The following is a 16,455-nucleotide window of genomic DNA, read 5'->3' as shown; positions in this document are numbered from 1 at the left end:
TACTCATCACACTCTCATGGCTTTGCCCATACGTTTCACGATGAATATACCCTGATACGAGTTTGATTTGGAGACAGTGGAACAATGGCTGCAATAACGAGACACTGTATTGTTAGGCAATTATTGATCCAGGAATTAGTCATCGGTAGCTGTTGCCAAGGCAGGACAGTGATTAATTTTGAAAAATGCTCTACATTGGTGGGTTAATTGTTTCTGTATTCAGCAACTGAGTATTATATAAAAGGTGTTGGGCCCTGTAGGCTGTTTCATTTGAAATTAATGGGCAGTGTAAATTTTAATGGTTGCATGACATCTCATGTGGAAACAGCTGGAATAGTCATTCTGTTTTACTCTCTGAGCTCGATCCGTCATATGAGGAGAGATGGATGCAGAGGGACACCTTGCTGGAAAGAGACCACTGCCTCCCGGAGTTTTACCTCGCATGTCAATCAGAATTCTTTGGATGGCAGTGATGCAATGTGCAACACCATGAGGCCAAGTAAATGGACTAAAGTCCTCCAAATTGCAAAAGAGATTCATTTATCGTTCTATGCGTGAACTCCTGCGCAGATTCTTGCACAGATTGGTCCAATTTCAAGGGGCCATCACTTGCACAGGTCCTGGATTGGCTGACATACAACAAATGTCTACATTGTGTGGTCAAACTCGTAACTTCAATTTGAATTCAAATAATGTGTCGCTACTTCTGGGCAGCATACTGTTAAAATGTCAGAAAGAAAATGTATTGCCTCACAAAAATGACAAGCACAGTGACTGAAGGAACACTGTGACATAACTCAGCTGAAGAACAACCCCAAATTGACCTGCTGCTGGAACAAGAGGAGTCTTGCCAACCAAATTAAAAAGCCTCAACAGGAGGACTGACAGGAATTAACCATAGTTTTCTCCCTGTTGATTGGAATCCCAGGATATCTGCAGCACCTGTCCCATGATCCCCACTATGTTAGGCACAAACACTGCAAGACAGTGTTGGAACACTGCTGGGGAGGGACGAAGGCAGAGTACAGGTGAGCTGAGGGAAGACATGTTGACAAATTCAGCAATCAGGAGTTTGTTAAACAAAACATGCAGTAGAAACTTCTGCAGTAAAAGTGTCATCTTTTTTTTTTTCTTTTTTAAGAAGACTAGAGATAAGGAAACTGGAATCTACAACCTGCCAAAATAGACTTAATCGCCTGTCTGTTATGTCCACTGAAAGTAAAATTCTGTCTAGATTGGACTTAACCAACCTAGTTAAGGACTTATCTCTCAAGAAAAAATATAAAAGTAGAAACAGATTCAATGCAATTGTAGAATTGCTGTTTTGCCATGCAGCTGTGATTATTCATCTTAATTGTTTGATAATAATGTCAGTAGCTGGCTTTGCAAAACCAAAAGAGGGTGCTTCGCTTTTAGATGTGCCTGTTTCAAGCTGTTCCATGGCTTTTCAATGTAAATGGCTTTATATATTTATAACTTACATACCACCGAATTGTCTGTGTGTGTGTGTATATATGCATGCCTGTGTGTGTCTATGTAATATTCTCAGTTCGGTGTTATTCAAGATTCTAGAATACTGAGGGCACCCAGAGAAAGACGGGCCCCGGGGCCCCCAGCCACTTTAATCCACCACTGCACACCCACTGGGGCTCCACCCAAACCTCTGTCTGCCCTTGCTAGAAACTGCCTCGCTTCTTGTTTTTTAGTCGTTATTTATGATTATGCAGTGGGTAGAAACCTGGGGTTGAAGTAAGACTTCAATAAATTCGGAATCCTCATAAATAATTTACAAACCATATGATATAATTAAGTGATATGTCAAATAAAATGCACAAATGTGAAGCTGGTGCAACAAAAGTTTGCTTCATCAAGATGCATGCTATATGCAGCTTGAAGCGGCCATCCACAGCTGCAGGTATCAGTTTTAACTAATTCCTCAAGACAAATTTCTCTTTTCTTGCCACCACCCCAACTTATGCATTTCACAAAAAAATACCTGGCCAATCCTTAGAGGTTTTGGGCTGAGCATCACTGTGTGAAAGTGCTCAAATAATTTGCTCTGGTATTCTGTCTGATGAATGAGAGCTTGGCTATCAGTGTGACATCGCCATATGGCAGGTAGTTGTCCCGCAGAGCTGTACTGTACATTAACTGACAACTTGTCATTTTATGTACCTTGCTTTTGCTGCAGACATCTCCTTCAGAATTCCCATGTCACTCGAAAAATTGTCAGCATGGACAGTTATTTTTCAACCTCCCTCATCTCAGCATGAGCTTCTCCAGAGACCTTGCAGTAGTTGTAGTATCCATCACTGTGACTGCAAGCCACCTTTGGAGCTCCTTCAGTGACAGAATCAGGACAGCTCCACTATCACTGGCATCAAAGAAACAGCAAGATGAAAACAGATTAATAAGTAAAGGGCGACAACAAGAAAGTCTCCCAGATTAAACAATGGCTGTGAACTCACCTGGGGGGGTTTCCAAAGTTTCAAAATCTGTTTTTATCCCGTCCCAACCTCACGCAATCCTAACTCACAGTGTTCCACCAGTCTGGAAGCAGCGGGAAGAGAGAAGGAGGAGGGAGATGGACTGACAATGCTGCAGAAAGCAAATACAAGTTTGAAGTGCAAAAGAAGGAGAGCGTACACTCCTGCATTCACTCAGTACGCCAGTGTTCATTATTCCAGCAATCTGTCAGCTCCCACCGCTGTATCGTCTTGGTGTCACAGGGGGAGGCTGCTCAAGGCAGCCTGATGCTTTACAGTGAATCTTGATGTTTGAGGATATGAATGGCTCAGTGATTGTAAGAGGGAACATGAACAACAGGTATTGATATGCATCAGAAAGGCTTCTGAATAGTGAGGAAGAGGCTTTGTGTGACATGTAATGATAGTCTCGCCATAAAACACATTTGAGTTTCCTCTTTTCATTGTTACCCACTGTGTCCTACATCACTTATTCAATGTCCTACTTCTCCTCCCCTGGTTTCTTTTTCTTTCCACAAATTCTCCTATTTATGTGTTTCGGTAACTCATTGCAGGTTGCTCAGTTCGATATTCTTTACCGCGCTGTGTTTGTCACAGCCGTTATAGAAATCCTTATCTCCGCATTTGAGGCAGCGTTTCTGTGGGCCTACTTGGAGAGGAGTTGCAGCCACAAACTCCGACACTCCATTTCCTCACAGTCAATCATGCTGGATCACAGAAAGCTTGTGTAATAAGTTTTTTTTTTTCTTTTTTTGTTTCCAAATGAATCCCGAGACGGTTTACTTGATGGTTGGAAGTTTAGACTTCAGCTAAAGTCTGGTGTTTGAAGTCATTTTAATGATACCCCATGGCAAAAAAAAATAACTCAAACCAAAGCAAACAAACATACAAAGTGAAACAACAACAAAAACAGACAGAGGCTGACACTGCTTGAGTCTGTCAATATCCAGCCTGGCAACACCTTTCAAATCTTGAATCGTCAACATCAATAACAGAGCAACAGCTACGCACGACGTTGTTTAATTATGTGTGTTTGTTTTCAGGTTTTAAAAATTAATAGATTTGATGACCTCATTTATTGGTGTCAAGCACAGTAAAGTATTATCTGAAAACTTTCAGAGTGAGAAATATAGCAGCACAGTTAATACCGATTATATAATGATTTGGGTTTTCGACATTTCTAAATTGTGTTATTTAGAATTTGAAAAAGTATACTCTATTTATAGAATACTTACCCAAATGCAACACGGTGCACTCAAAGTGGCCCTCCCTACCTGTCTGATCGTACATAGCGTTGATGATGAGGCCTGCCTCAGCAGCTTTCCTTCAGAGTAACCTTTTAAGCACATGCACTGCAAACCTGAGATCATCTAGTTATTACCTGGATGAGTTGCATGCATGAAAGCTAATAAGCTAATACAGACGAGCCTCGGATTTAGATGCTAAGGTTCTCTTAGGGAGTGATCAGGATGGATAGGATCAGGAATGAGTCTATCAGAGGAACAGAACATGTTAGATGTTTTGGAGAGAAGGTCATAGAAGCCAGACTGAGAATGTTGGGTCATGTACAGAGGAGGGATAGTGAATATATTGGTAGACGGATGCTGGAACTGGAGCTGGAGGTCTGGAGGAAGACCAAAGAGAAGATTTATGGATGTAGTGAGAGAGGATATAAAAGTAGTTGGTGTGAGAGAGGAGGATACAGAGAATAGGGTCAGAAGGAGAAGGTTGATTCGTTGTGGCGACCCCTGAAGGGAAAAGCCGAAAGGAGGAGAAGAAGAAGAAGATGAGCCTCGGATTTAGCACAGCACAGTCTTTTTTTTTTTTTTTCCAGCAAATTCACAGAAAGAGTGTGTGTTGATAATGGTGTAATGTGAATGGAGCGAAATCCAGATGCGCTGCTGCAGAAATATCCTCAGCAGAAATAACGCAAAGAATACTAACTTGAGAAACAACAACAGAAACCTCAGGTTTGGCTTCTCTGGGCAGAGTTCACCGTTTTCTTTAGGCAGCGTTAGAGTCATTTCCTCCCTTTTGCAGCTATGCCCAGCATGGCTGTTTCCATCCGGCTGTAAAACATCCCAAATCACTAAGTCATTCACATTGCCTCAGGACAATGATATATGGTATGGTATTATTAATGAAATAAATGAGAGCCTCGGCAACAAATTGGCCAACACATTTGACGAAAAATATTCAAGTTTGCATCTCTATAGTAGACTTATAAATCAGAGGTAATGGAAAGGAGGCTCACAGCTCTAATTACAACAGATTGTCAGAGTGAACTCAGTGCCCTGTTGGCATTGTTTTGGATTAAAAAAAAAAAACCCACAATATTTATGTTTTGTTTTACGGTTATGCTGCTTTTAAATCAAGCAGTCTCTGATACAAAGAGTTGTACATTTTGTGGAAAAAGCACACAAGGAAAATGTTCAGATCAGGCTTCTTTCTTTAAACTGCACATGTAAAAGTTGTGAACGGTCCAGTTCGACAGGGTAATACCTGACATTCTCCCAGGGATTTTGGTCAAAGAGAAGATTTCATTTATATCCAGTGAATCTAAGGAAACCCGGTGTTACAGCTGTTCTTGGTTTAAGTGTGTAAAGACGGCCCTTTAGCAGGTTTGTGTGGGTCAATACAAAGAATCAGATCATGCATCCTCTCTGGATAGATGGGCCTGTTAAACAATTTATTTTTTTCCTCATCAAAAACAGTCATGATAATTATATGGAATGATGATCAAAACTATCTCACTTATAACTACCTGACAGGTAGAGTCTTTGCATTTTATCAGACCCGAGGGTTTCAAAGCTTTAGTCACATGCTTGATCGGCACTGCCCGAAGCACCCTCTGCGAATTCTCTGCTCCCAGCAGACGCCATTCAGTTCGGTAAATCACAGGTCCGTCCCAGAGCGAGTCCAAAACTCAGACCCACTCTTTCCCTAAGGGGAGCCTTGGACTCTGCTCAACGACTGCAGCAGAGGAATTAAGCATTCCTTTCTTATATCTGAAGTTGGATAATAAACTAAATCTCCTCAGCAGCAATGATTTCCTCACTTATTGAAATCTCAACATCAGCCTTAACCTTTACTGTCATTTTTAATACGTCCTTGAGCCACTCTGGGATTTTCGTCTCACCAAAGGATTACCTCCAGTCCAGCCTTTACACCAGTTCTTCCGCGTTGCTGTCATGGATCCAACTTAGCCTGCGGTATCTCGAGCCCCCCTAGGCATTTACCAAATTCACAGGCAGGTGCAACATCCACCCGCGGTGCTTGTTGTAGGCACTTGTACGGGCCGGCGTGTGGAGTGTTGCACAGCTGTGTCACTGCTGCTGTGAAGCCTCCACCAACATCAACAACAAACAGCCAAAGTCAGAAGCGCCTCCGTTCCCTGACTCCTGCTTGTCAATGACATAAAAATGCCCTTCAACTTTAACAGAGTTAAGGAAACTTTCCACTTTCTTGAATTGTGAAAATACTCCAAGCATGAAGAAAATATAATTAAAACATCAAGATATTTTTCTTCTTCTTCATTGTGATCTTGGAACTGCCTCATTCTAATTTCTGTCATTTTTCCACTCAAATTCAACTTGTTGAAAACTATATTATATAGTTATGTATTAAGATCACGTAATTTTCTGTTGATGTAATCAGCAACAAACGCATTCTTTGTAGTGAAAAGAGTGAGTGAAAATGCGGACAAAAGCGCCCCCCATGCCCAGACAGAAATAAAAGAAAAGAAAAAAGAACTAAATTTGAATTCATAGTGTGCATGTTTGCCTCCACTTTTGGATCCCATATTATATATATTCTTAGCCTATTCTTTCATGACTGCACTGTTGATGCCCATTTATTTTTTGCCCTTGCACATTTGGAAAGGCTGTTTTGCAACTAAAGTTGTAGCTGGTCAGTTATTAGTTATTACTAAATCTGAACTGTAACTGATGCGGTGCCACAAATGAATAGAATCAAATTTGCAGTTGTGATTGAAGCGGCCGATGGAAGCTCTAACTAGAAATATAATGTTCTGACCATTAAGCAGGCTCCACAGTCATTATGGAAATATTATTGATTACAATTTTTATAGTCATGCTGTAACAAATGTCATACCCACGTTTGGCTAAATGTGGGCAAATTATATTCACTTCAGTCAAGTTTCAGTAAGATAAGGCCTTATCTGCACTGTATTGTACACAGAAGGCATTGAAAGCAATGACAAACCGATATCATACAAACACAAACCGAGATAAATATTGCCAAGATAGAGACGAACATATTGCTGTTCTGTAAACTGATTCCACTCTGGATGTTTCTCGTGTCAATTCATCACACATGCAATCGATGCCTGCGTCCGAAAGCGGAGAATTCATTCCCCAAAACAGATGTGCGCATTTCCCATGCACTTTTCATGGAGGGAGAGTAATCTGTCTGTGTTTTCCCTCCGATGACTTTGCTCGAAACTTCCACTTTGTCCTCGGCACGATTAATGCATGACTGGAAAAACCCGAGCCATTCTGCGGTCCTGCCACTATTTTGCTCATGTGCCGTGTGTTTGTATATAACATGAAATGTGTGCAGTATTTTGTTAGAGATTACATTTAAAACAGGGGTCTCTCTAACCTGGCTTATTAATCATCTCCTTGATTTTTTTTGACCTGAGAATGAGGTAGAGGTCTGTGTGTAATGAAGGTAGCTCTGCTCTGCTACTAATGTGTCCTGACAGGTCCTGACTCTGAAAGTGTGATTAATGTGGGCTGCGGCCGGAAGCATTTAATGTCATCTGCAGCGGCACCATAGCCCAACAAATGAAAACCCAGATGTAATAAATTCCTGTGGCACAATGTCCATATCAATCAACAAACAATTTATGCAAAGGTGAGAATTTTCCCACACGGTGCCTTACAATACAACAATCTCCCAGCATGTGAGGCCTTAATTGTCATGGAAAGTCAAAGGAACATTACCTGCATCCAGCCCCAATTGATCAATCTGTTAGTATTTTCTCATTAACCACATGCAAGTTTGATTTTGGCACCCGACGGAATGCTGGTGATTTTCCCCTAGGAAGGACAGTATGGGGAAAACAACAGATGTGGGTTCTCGGTATGAGTTTCTCTCCCTTTTTTCCAACTTGAGTAAGGGTATCATGATTAGTCAGGATGATCTTGGAAAGCCAGTTGAAATGTCATCAGCCACAACAGCGTCGGTTTCAGGATTCATTTAGACTCAATACAAGTACATCGAATGTTTTCATGTTGGCGGGACCAGACCGAATGGTAGCACCTGCAACTAAATTCAAGACTCACCTTTTTTATGCTCATGGAATTTGGTGTGTTAAGGCACTGTCCCTGGATCAGAGTTCTTATTTTGACAGCTATTGGAGGCTGGATCTTAAGGCAAAAAAGGTGTGAAGATAAAAAAAATAAGAAGAAGAATGTGACTTAACTTGCACTCCACATAATGGCTGCTACCCTATGTCACCTCATATCAAGTGGAGGTTAAAACCTAGAGAACTTAAAAAGGTAGGAAAAAAAATATATATTTCGAGACTTCAAAGCATCGCCAAAGTTCTGAGAAAGTCAGCAACTAATCTTTGGATTTGTAACGTGACACATGCAAAACCGAAAAAAAGAGGCAGCTGTCAGTTCACAACCACACGCCACTTGATTGAAAATGACTTCTTGCCTGTTGCTTCGTCCCCTGCAGTTTACACACATCTTTGCTCTTTTTACATTTTCTTATTTTCGGAGGTAAAGAAGGTAATAGCTTTCATGCGGTTTCTTTGATTTCTCTGCTGTGAAAGCTGAATGTTACACTAACTGGCAAATATCCCACCTTGATCTGCTTTGAAGGGAATGAAACACTGTTTATCACTTCAAATTCTTCGGATTTAGCATCGGGAGCCATCAAAGTTTGCGAGGGGATATCTGCCTCAAATGGATAGAGGAGCCCAAATTCTGTCTGAATCTCCACTGGCACTTTACTGTGTTTCCCACAATCATCCTGCGGCGGATCCGCCTAACATAGTCAAAGCTTGGCTTCTCTGACAACACGGCTTTCTTATGCCGTGCACGTTCCACGGTAGCACACATCTTATTCAGAAGAGACGTGCTCCCAATATCCTTCCCATTCATTGCCTCCCACATATACACTTTCAGTGAAAAGAGGAAAGTACCCAGGAATAGAAATGAAATAAGATGATTTCAGTGTCTGACTCAGAGATTTAGCATGAACAAGGAGAAAAGAGTGGAGAGGTAAAAAAAAAAAAGAAAAAAAAGAGCAGGGAACAGATTGACATGAGAGGGAAAGGAAATTAATAAACACACTGGGAAAGAAAATAACAGTGTTGGTCTCAGTGGTTGGGAGTATTAAAAATATGGGGTGCAGTCATTCAGTATTCTCATCAAGGTGACACTGAACAGAATGTTGAGTCATGACAAATGGTTCAATAAGCCACTCCCTTAATATCATATTGTTAAAAAAGCAATCAGTCTACTTCTGTGTTTTAAAAGACAAACCCCAAAGCAGCATCTGGAATTTGAGAGACAAATGAGGTTTAAATCGAAAAGTAAACAGTCTAGTGGAAAGTAATGAGTGGATCCTACTTTCTTGACAAGCTTTATGCTGCTGACAAATTACTGGTTGACTTAAAATGGAGTGCTGATTGACTCGGCGCAGTGCTAACAGACCCTGTTACGCCAGAAGGTTTCTCTCCATTTTCACTTTCACCATTGTACCCCAGAGTGACAACATGAAGGCAGCTAAAAGTGGCCTTGATTTAAATGTCAATGCATGATTATTTTCTTGTTGTTACCGTGGAAACGAGTCCGTCGGAATTTGTTGATGTCAGACCTGTTCGGCTGTCTCCAGAGGGACTAAATAAGAAGCGAAATTTGAAAAGTGCCATTGCATTTATTCCCTCTTGATGGTCACAGCAGGAATCTGTTTGGATGGAAGAGAAAAAATAATAACGCTCACTCCCCTTTGCAGTGGGGTGAAAGAGCAATAACACGTGAGGTTATTGTCCTCGGGCTGCCAGAAATGTCAGCGGCACACTGTCACCAGCAGAAGTGGCATGGGGAAGGATAACAGAATGCTGATGAGGAAGTCGGGACAAGCACATCGGGGGCAAAGAGATGTGACTGCCGCACACACACGCCCCCGGAGAAACATGTATAAGCATGCACAGACACATAAACACACACCCACCTCTGAATCCCAGCACATGTCCCAACCCAAGTTTTTCCATTGCCGGCTGAAAGGAGATAACCGGCGTGCACGCACATTTGTAAAAACAATCTGCAGCTTTGACCTCTTGTGCATCTGTCACTGCTCTGTTGTCAAGTGCGACAAGAGCAGCCAGAGCTTCTAAGGTTACTGACCTTTAGTGAATCACCTGTTTGATTAAGGTCTTGGGGGAATGTTCCAGATACTCACAATCTCTTGTTAGCTAACACAAGTGTGCACTTATAACCAGTGTAGTAAGTTAAAGCTCAGATAAAGACTAATAAAAATCTCCAGGATCCATAAACCACCATAAAGAGCTCGCGCTCGGGAGTCATCAACTGAATCATTTTTCAGAAAATCCAGATGGTCAAGACGTTTTGATCTCCGAAAGCCAAGTGGTCTCTCCGGGGGTCATAAACTCATATCATGGCATCGTACAGCTGAATAGTAGAGGATATCTGAGACTATACAAAGACTTTGATATGAAAAGAGTACGAAGACTTAAAGGTTGTAGAGTGAAAAAAGAGAGGAGCCGGGGATTTGGATACACTTGGCTACAAAGGCTATCAGAACCCAAACTCAAGTATATTTAAGTTGCTCTGATGGACATGCCCACACTTAGTCTTCTGTTTTTGACCCATCCTATGAATGAATGAAATCATACATGACAAAATTACCGGAACGAAAATCAATTGTAAACAAGCGGTAGAGACACACTTACATATGATATCGCTGGAGTTATTGTAATGCAAGACGCACTTCCATTCCCTTTCCGTTCAATGGAGCAATGAAGCCATATATATTGTTTAGTATAAATAAACAGCCCGGATTGGTAGCAAATCAAAATTCCAACTCGGAGAATAATAAATGTGTTTTCCATACATGTTGATGTTGGTCGGCGTTCAACTAGTGATGATTAACCTTCAAGATGTGATTATCTTTATTGGCCAATGCAAGTGGAAGGCCAAGTAGTGTTATGTCGATTTGTATGAGGCTGTTCTGAAGAAAATCACTCTTGGATGTCTCAGTTATAAAGTACATAGATAAGAAGTGTTTTTTTCTTAAAAGCCCCTTTGTGTCACAGTAAAAACATTAATCAGTATTCGTTTTCTTCGTCTCTTGGCCTTATTTCCAGCTAGTACCCTCCAGGGAAATCCCAAACAATCTGCACAATTCGCAGGGATCAGTTTCACTAATTGTGGATGTCTTTTTACGGTGAATAGTAATCCTCTTATTCACATTTCCAGTTCGTGAGATTTCTTCTAATTATCATTTCATCTCTCAGTTGTTACTGCTGCTCTTAGTGAAGATGTGGTTTTGAAAAAAAAAAAAAGCTTCACCTTGAATCACAACTTTTTTTCTTATTAACTTATTGTCAGCAGAGAAGGAAGACCTACCCGTCACACCAGAGTACATGTTCCCATTATGAGTCCCACTTTGCTGCTTCCTCACCACACTCTTTGCAGCCTCATTGCCTGAGCAATCACTGCCTTGTGGAGCTCTCCACGTCAATTTCACCTGTTTTTTTTTTCTTTTTCTTTACAACTCACTCCATCTACTTTGCAGGCAGCAGGTAACAATTTTCACCCAAGCAGCTTTCTTTCCTGAACATCTTGCTGTCCTTTGCTCTTTTCACTGTAAGCAAATATTTCATTCTGGGTCACTGACAATTAGATTGTGATACCAAAGTCCTCTTTACCGCCGAAGCGAGCAACTTAGAAGTTTATGTTTTGGAGTCTGGAAAAGCGGCTCCGGATGAGGTAACTCAGCGAGTTACATTCTTCTCTCGACAATTGGACAATTTGGAAACACCGTCCGTTAAGCGCGTCATAAAGAGCATCTAATCTTGTTTTCTCCCGATTAATCCAAAAGTAGTTTTAATTCACCACAAATTTACACCCTTGAGTGGAAAAATCTGGTTTCTGCTCCCTAAACGAAGAAATAAATGGATATTTTCCTCACCCCAGTAATGAGGGGGAATAAAGCAAAATGTGTTTTTAATTTGAAACAATAACGCCTCGATACGTCATGCATGTAATGCCTCTCGGAGATTAACCAAAGATACAACCGGGAGTGGGCAAGGCAACCGAGTCAGAGATAAAGCTGGGACAAAGGCAACAGTGTGCCCAGACATTAATCAGGCTGTCGATGGGTGTCCAGATAATAATCAGTAACGACGCACATCATGCCAGTGTGTACGATCTAATTACTCCACAATCTCTGACTCCTGGTCCCGGAGAGGAAACACGGATGAGAGCAGCACGCGCGCTGACACCCGCTGCCTGATGCCTCTGGGCTGTGTATTTGAGCTGTATGATTTTGCTGGTGTGCTGCGGCTCAGTGATCATTACTCAGAGATACTGCAGCTAGGGACTATTGACAAGGGTTATTTTTACAGTGCAGTTTGGCTCCGGGGAAGGGATAATGATTATCACACATATTTCTAAAAGGTTTTCCTCGCTGCCCTCTGCCCCGGACAGGCAGTGGATCAGAGAGTGTCGTAACGCTGTCCAAATTAACCAAGTGTTCAAAATATCATTTGTGCCGCAATGTCGATTTGCTTAGTCCATGGCAGCATTTTAGCTGAACATGACAGTTTTGACATCCCCTTAATGGCACAGTTGTCTTGTGATGAAGAGGAGGCTGCCCCTTTATGCGTCCTCCTTTTCGCTCCGCACAGCCGTTGCTGCGGCCGGTCATTTCAGCCAATCTCAGAAACTCTTGGCTGTCATATGGACAATTATGCCCCCATCGTTGCAAGAGCAGGTATTTTGGAATATTGGGTGCATCCCGCTAATATCCAGGCCAAGACTTCCTCCTTTGTGCAGAAATCCTGATTCACTCTTTAGCCTTGCAGGTGAAGAGAGTTGGACCAGTCTCACTCTGAGACTGTGTTTATCTTATGTTCCAAAAGTGAATGTTTTTTTTTTTCTTTTATGTTTTAGTTAATTTGAATATTTATCCAAGTAATACAAAAGAACAGATGCTCTATGTGTCTGTGCGTGTGTGTGTGTGTGTGTATGATTTTAGGTTTGCAAGCTATTTCCACTTATGTGACCATATCTTTGGCTTCCCACACATTTACCTGACAACAAACAGACCGGTAACAGCTGAAATCACCACCTACGTGCTGAATGCAGTGGAGTTTGGTGGTGATGTGTCATCTCCATGGTTGCCATCCAGATGCAAAATATCATGGACGTGAAACCTCAAAGGAAAGGGAGATTATCATCTTTTATTTTCCTTTGCCTACAGATTTTGCCGTCGCTCAAGCAGTTATCTAGTTTTGGAGATGGTATCTAAACGGAGCTACAGGTCGCTAGTGGCAAAATATTTGCCTGCTTGCGATGCCAGATACTGGCGGCAAACTCATCATTCGTAGAAGAGACATGATGCCACAGGTGGAAAGAAGAGTAAGGATGTTTATAAAAAATAAAAAATGGGGAGAATCAGAGAGACCCACCTCGTGCTATTCTCTATACGCTCTCTATGTCTCTATGTTTGGACACTGAAACGCTAACACACACCGCTGCTATGGCTGTGGATTTTCTCTTAATATTTCATGTTGCCACACAAGGACATTAGTACAAACATACTCACACACACACTCTTCGTGTTGTCAGGATCTACTACAGTTGTGAGGAGCAGGTGATCTGTGCACGTTTTTGCGAGTGTAGTTTTTAGCTCAGTGTCTCTCGCTCAGGCATTTGGCCACAGCAATTCTGTAGGAGTGAACAGTGACCTTTGACTCCATTATAGATGATTGGATTGGTTCTCTGCTGGGCTGGCTGCCTGCCCGGCACTGGAGCCTGCAGTGACAAGGCCTGCGCCACGCAACCCCGAGTCCCATATACTTTGAGCCGACATCTGCCATTTCTGCCCATCCAACCCTGTATCCATCCAACTAACAATATTGTCGCTTCTTCCTTCTTTTATTCATCCGTCACTGCCACTCTGTCTTCCCTGCTTGCCAGATGTTGCGTGCGCCAAATTTAACCTCTTCTTCCATCTATTCATTTTCAGTTTGCCCTTGAGGACAATTAAAAAAAAAAAAAAGACTATAATCTTTGAACGGAAATCTCATAAACAAAGGTTTTATGAGCTTTTGTAAGCTTTTCAGTAAACGGGGAAAGGAGTCAAATGGCGAATTCCATTAAACTTTGCAGGTGGAAACTGCTGGCCTCTGGATATGAAAAAATGCAAACTGATAACATTGTGGGTTTTTAGGCAAGTTAATAGCTTGATTGGTGTATAAAATTTGGGGGTTAAAATATATAGTATCGATTTAAGTCAGGACTAGAGGGATTGGATGTGGGGTGAAGAAAAAAAATGCAGAAAAAGCCTATAATTAAAAAAAATAAAAATAAAATAAATTAAAAAACATAGACCAAAATCAAGAAAGACCAAGAGTACAAATATTGAGGCAGAGTGCAGGGTACAAAAACAGGATCAAAAACAGAAAATCTTGACTGAAACTTGAAACACCACTAAATTGAACCGTCCTGTATTCCAGCAAAGGTGGGGCAGGGTGAAGAGCAGGGCCGGTGATGAATCAGAACACTGATTCATTAACTAGAGAGAAGAAAAGGGAGAAAAGAGAGAGAGTAAAAATAATTGGGAAGTCAAAGACAGGTATTTGGGCAGAACCTGACCCACAAGACACAACGTTTCAAAGCAAAACAGAAAATCACCAGAACTGGAACTGACACAGAAACACAGAGACAAAGAACAGTGTGGAAATCTCAAGGAGGAAATCAGATAAGAGGAAGGAAATACCTGTATGTTTTCAAGTAAAACAGCTTTTATGAGAACGGCATGCAGCAAAAAGTCCACATGGAAAAAGGGAAAGTCCAAAAAAACTATGCTTGAATACACAACTCATCAGTCCAGCACCTTAAGTCTACACAACAAATTGGACATTAAAAATTCAGTTTCACAAATGATCACCAACAAATAGCATTTAAGGGTAAATCTGACTTTCACTTATCTTTTGCATTCATGATCTATCGAAGCTATCCTATCCTTCCAAAGTACCGTTTCAAGGTGTCAGTGTTGTTTGTGTTAAGGTTGGTTAAGAAGGCCTACTTCATATTGAGCTGCATACGTTCTTGATAATGATTAGCAATGGTAAACAAGTGATAATTTGTTAAAAGCCTCAAATCTAATTCATGATGTTCCTGTCCTCCACTGCCAAACAAGCAACCATTCAAAAACTATCAATTGTATTTTCAAGGTATTTATCCAGTGATTCAGCTCCCTTATTATGGCTGTAAATAGCAATGTCTGTATAAAACAACAATATCTCATTGTGTGATAATTTCGTATTCCTTTTTTTTTTTTTACCCTTTTCTTCCTTTTGTCTTTAGATGCTCAAAATATCCTTACTTTATTTTCTTCAAGTCAAACAAAGTAAAAAAAACTGGTGTCACTGTGATCTATAAGAACCATAACATAGCTTATTACCATTTAAATACTGTGTGACTAATTCATTCACGGACTATTCATTCCCCTTGAACATTAATATGCTGCCATTTTGTTTTGATGAATATCACTTGCACCTCTTCACCCTTCATGTGCTGCATAGGGTTGAAATAAGGATACAGCGCAAGCACTCAGGCAATTTCATTAAGGTATTAAGTTGCAGGTCAGTATTGTTCTCCCTGAGAAGGATGTTCCCCAAAACAGATGTCACCACACAGTGGAGGCACAGTGATTTGCAGGGTATCTTGGAAAACCTAAACTGATAAAAAAAAAAAAAAAATCCTTGGAAATATAAATATTTGGCAGCCTCAGCTAAATTTTTGGCAGCTTTTTGAAGACACACACCTGATACAGAGCTGTGCCGTGTGTCTTTCTGCCCATCTCGTCTTCTCTGTGAACATACTTGAAAAGAGTCAGTACCCAGTATGGACATAGTTGAAATACATTCCTTCACGACAGGTTTGATGGGTGGAGAAGAAATTCAGTGGATTTTTTTTTTTTTTTCTCCCATTAAAAATTTATTTCATTCTGACTGCCCTGGTTACCGAAGAGTTCACAAACAAATTAAATCAGAAGTTAGACTTCTTTATCTTCAAAAACCCTCCACTCTTCATTGCTCCCTCTGTAGCCATAATCACACAATCTCTCTCATACTTTCCTCCCCTTACTCTCCTTCTGTCTCCATTATCTGCCTCTGCCTTCCTCTCTGCTCCCCTCCCTTCATTCCTGTTTCAGCTCCCGGCCCAAAGCTTTGCTTCCTGCTTAAGTTCACTGTCAGTTTGAATTAATCTACCTCCTAAACTATTTCTACATCTCTCATGCACAAACAGATGCCTCCATCAGGTGACTGCCTATGTGCACACATGTCAATTATTACGTACAAAAATATGTGTGTTTGTGTGTGTGTGTGTGTGTGTGTGTGTGTATGTGTGTGTGTGTGTACTCCTACATGCATACATACCTTCATACATACAGTAAGTAATGCATATGTGTGTATATATTTGTGTGTGCACATGTTCATTTGCATGTGTTATACATATATGAATGTGAAGAACATTCACTGATCAGTGTTTTGTGGATTTGTTTTCTTTTATTTTTAATGGGATGCGCTGCACTCCCACTTTAATATACTCCTAATCATGTTATTAAATATTGAGGGCTCAATCAAAAGGATTCCTTCACTCAGTACAGACATACATATTATCAGAATATATGCTTATGACAGAACTCCCAGTTGACAATGGTATGATTCTAACAG

This window comes from Fistularia commersonii, chromosome 20, assembly GCF_037954325.1.
Source record: "Fistularia commersonii isolate RoL2024-O1a breed Wild chromosome 20, RoL_Fcom_v1.0, whole genome shotgun sequence".
In the NCBI taxonomy this organism is placed as follows: domain Eukaryota; kingdom Metazoa; phylum Chordata; class Actinopteri; order Syngnathiformes; family Fistulariidae; genus Fistularia; species Fistularia commersonii.
Note: the sequence above shows the minus strand (reverse complement) of the source record.